The sequence below is a fragment of the Anser anser genome (assembly GCF_964211835.1).
Source record: "Anser anser genome assembly, chromosome: 5".
NCBI lineage: Eukaryota > Metazoa > Chordata > Aves > Anseriformes > Anatidae > Anser > Anser anser.
Genome location: NC_139725.1, coordinates 64451527 through 64455731, shown reverse-complemented (window position 1 = coordinate 64455731; position 4205 = coordinate 64451527).

Here is a 4205-nt window from a genome sequence, read left to right as displayed (position 1 = left end):
TCTCCAAAGGCTCCCTGTGCCCCGCGGATCCCCGGTTCAGCGGGGAGGGATGTCTGCTGGCGGGGACTGCCTGAGCTCTGCCATTTAGCTCAGCTTTTAGTGATACTCAGCCCCTGCTGACTTATTTTTTCGGCTCGCTCCCATGCTGCTGGGCTCCAGGAGGGCGCCTGTAGGGGCTGCGCTGCGGGGATGTGGCGGAAAGGGCGAGGAGCCCGGTGGCATCGGTGACAGGGCTGCAGCGGTGTCCCCAGCACAGCGAGGGTGTCCCGCTAGCCTGGATAACCCTCCCTGCCAGGCACCTCGTCGCTATTTAAACCCCTCTCCAGGGATGCTGTTAAGGACGTGTCTGACAAATTGCTCCGTGTCACCCTGGTGCAGCCGGTCCCCAGCACCCCGTGGCAGCTCTCGTGTGACCCTGGCCGCACGGCTCCTCTCCGTCCCCATCCCCTGCCCACGCTGCATCCCACACCTTTCAGTTTTGAGTTTTGCCTTGCCGGGGCATTTTGCACAGCCAACATTTTTCCACAGCTCCCCCAGTCCCAAATTATTCCACTGACACCGCCGAAGACGCGAGCAAGGCGCTCTCTGCCTCTCCCCCACTGCCCGCCGGTGGGAGCGGGGACGGCGCTTGGAGCAGGAGCCCCGAGGTGTTTGGGAACATCACACCTCCCCTCTCCCTGCCGAGATCTTTAAATATCTGGCCCAAATCCACAGGAGCGTGTAGCTGCTTAACTCCTTGCATTCAACCCGAAAGGAAATTCGGTGCCTAAATTCAGCCGGCCGAAGAAACGGGGCGGGAGGTGCAAAACCGCGGTGGGGAGCAGCGTGGAAGGCTGCGGGTGCCGGCAGCGTGCACCGACCCCAGAGAGTCCGGGCAAAATCAAGGAGGGAAAACCCAAACCCCGTTGGGAAGCTGCTGCCACCGTGGTTTTTCTTGCCTGCAGCCGGAAGGCACCCGAAGAGGCTCCTGCGGCAGGAAGCGCCCGCGCTGCCGGGGTGACTCAGCGCGGCGGGGCCCCGCGCCCCCGCGGGTGCTGCCGGTGCTGCGGCCCTCGGAGGGACCCTGGGCCTGTGCGTGGTGGCGAGGGCTGCGAGCCGAGGCAGAAAAGCAACCCCTGACCCCCAAAAATCCCCCGAACACGGCGCACTGCCTCCAAGAATGATGCAATCTGCAAGAGGAAAGCGACGCGCTCTCCCAAGACATGATGCGCTTCCTCCCCCAAAAAGTGATGTCCCCCCCCCTGAAACTGCTGCGCCCTCCAGAAGAAGCAGCTCTCCCCCCCCAGAAGCGATGCACTTCCCCAAACCGGCCGTGCCGGATCTAGCACCTGCATACTGCAAGGGGAAGCAGCAGCCGGGGACAGCCAAGCCGTGCTCCCTGCTGTGGATGTCACCACGGGGTGGGGTTTGGGGCGCAGCGAAGGGGACGGAGGCAAGGGGTGCCCCGGGGTGTTGGGGGATGCGCTGCTTCTCCCAGCTGAGCTCGCACCCTGCTCCTCACCCTGGTTTGGGGAGCAGAGGCCGAGCCACAGGCGGCGTGCCGGGCTATTTCTTGGGAGAGCATCCCCTGGCACGTGAGACACCATCCAGCCGCAGGCCAGGGCTCAGCCGAAGCGCAGCGGGAGCCGACGGGAGCGAAGGGCGAGGCGGCCGATCCCCGCTGCCGCAGGAGGGGAACAGAAAGCACCCCGTGAGCTGGGGAGCCCCGGATGGCCCAGCGCCAGCGTTTGCGCTCACGTCCCCGCGGGCTCGCAGCAGATGAGCTTGGCCCCGCGCCATCAGCCGGCCGCGAGAGCGATGAGTCAGGGCTTGGGGCACAATGGGAAGCGCGGGCTCAGCAGGGACGGGGACACCGCTGGCAGCGGGATGGGGACACAGCAGGATGGGGCCCTGAGGCCCTGGTCCCTCCAGCACCATGGGCAAAACTTCCCCTGTGGCTGGGCATGGGGAGAAGCGAGGGACAGGCAGGACGGGGGTGAGACCTACGCTGTGCTGCGTGCCCCGTCCCACCAGGACCAGGCACGGAAGCGGGACTGGGTCCCCACGTAGCGAGAGCCACCTCCAGCCCGGCTGCTTCCCCATGTCCTCACCTCCCTTCCTCCTATGGTGGCTTCCTCCCTTATATAGCCTCTTTTTTAAGAAAAAAAAAAAAAAAAGGCGTACAAACCAGGCCAGAAGTGAAAGAGGAATAAAGAAATAATCAAAAATAATCAAGCTGAAGAAGGAACCCTGCGTCAACACCACCTCCGAGGAGCCCTCGGATGCCCCCACATCCCACGTGGCAGCTCCGGAGGGCAGAAATAATCAACACGCTAATCACAGGAGCGATTCGGCGTCCTGCAGGAGGCCACGCAGCCTCGGGACATGGGCGAAACTTCCCACAGCAAGCGTGGGGTGGGCTCAGCCCTCATCCCGAGGGGCAGCGGGAAGCAGCCTCCAGAAACATCTCCAGAGGTCACAAACACGTTTTCCAGGATTGCAGCCGCCGCCCTCTGTGCCCTCCAGCGCCGTCCTTCCCCTTCGATGGGACGATGAAGGGGAGGAGGACGAGGCCCGGAGGCCAACACCGGCCTCCGGCAGCACGAGGGCAGGAGCTGGCTGCGGGGCTCCGGGTCAAGGCTGGCGGCTGCCGAGCTCCGGCACTCCCCTCCGAGAAACCACGGCCGGCGCTCGCCCACCGGCACGGCCGCAGCTGGCCGGGGCCCTCGCTGTCCTCCTTGTGGCAAGGGCTCAGTCTGTTCACGGGGGGAAAATTAACTTTATTTAATAGATTTCGGCACCTGGAAGGAGATAAATGCCGGGCCACGAGCTTGAGGTCTGACGGCTTCCCCGCTCCGGGGGCGGAAGGGCGCCGGGAAGGCCGCGCTCCCGCTCCGGCACCTTCGGCTCGGTGCAGCCGCGAGCTCCTGGGGCTGACGGCACAAAAAGCGAGCGCGGATGGAAACAGGAGCCCGCGGACGCGACTTTCTGTCTCCGAGCGAGCGACTTAAATAGTTTCTGCAAACGGCACGGCAGCCGCGCTCAGTAACCCTGTGCGGCACAGGAAGTGTCACGAGGCCCGCGAGCAGCCGCGGGCTCGCTGCACGTGCTGCGCGTAAACGAAACGCTGACAGGCGTTTCATCGAGCCACGGGCGGAGGAGCCGGTCCCCGCCGCAGTCAGCAGGGGCGGGAGCAGACCCTCCGTCATAAAAAGCCTTTCTAGCACTGCCTCTTAACGCTGCAGGTGAGAAGTATCGGCCTCTGTGAGGCAAATCCATTTGGCCGGGCTCACGTGCCACAGGCGGAGCTCACACGGCCGCGCGGGACGAGCTCCCCACGAGAAGCCGCTGGCTGGGTGCTGGTCCCGGCCCCGCTCTGCAGCAGCCCCCCGGGGAATCGCCCGCAGACGGCCAGGTCCAGACACCAGCACGGCCACCCTCTGTCCCTGGGATCTTACCGTTTTCTGGGCCTCAGGAAATAATTAATATCGCCCAGTATTGCAACGGGTGCCCATCGGCGGTTTCTGGGGCTGGGGCTGAGCAGGCAGCGATATTTGCTGCTCTCCTGCTAGGGTGTAAATCAGATTTTGGCAACACAACACAGAGGATGGGTCAGGAACACATCCACAGCCATTTTGGCAACACAACACAGCCATGCGGCGTTCCCATGTCCGTGTTACCCCCTCCGAAGCTCACCTGCAGGCCCCCTTCCTTACTGGAAGGCTGCTGTAAGGCAACCAGGAGGAGGATGCTGACCCCCTTTCCGAAATCCCCCCATTTTTCCCCAAAAGCAGCCGTTTCACCTCACGGCCCTGCGGAACGAGAGGCACAGAGGCAACCACCGCTCTCGTGGCCTCCTCCTGCTCGGCGGCCATTTCCTCCGCACAGAGCCGGGGCGGCAGCAGCAGCAGGGGCAGGAGCAGTTGGGTTTCACATCCCCCTCACAGCAGGTATGACCAAGACAAGGGGGTGGCAGGGGGTGCGAGGGGACCCGTGTGCCCCCGAGGGTCCCCCTCACCCCACGCCAGCCCCAGCTCGGGCACCGCCACCGCTCGAGCTTTGCACGCCCCAAGCCGAGGGCCCGGAGGCGCGAGCGAGGAGGAGAAAAGCACGACTTCCTTTTTTCTTCAGAAAGAGATAAAAGGAAGTGCTGAGCGCACACAGCCCCGCAGATAAAACCCAGCTGCTCCGCCAGCACCGGGCCCCTGGGAAACGCTGCTGCACCC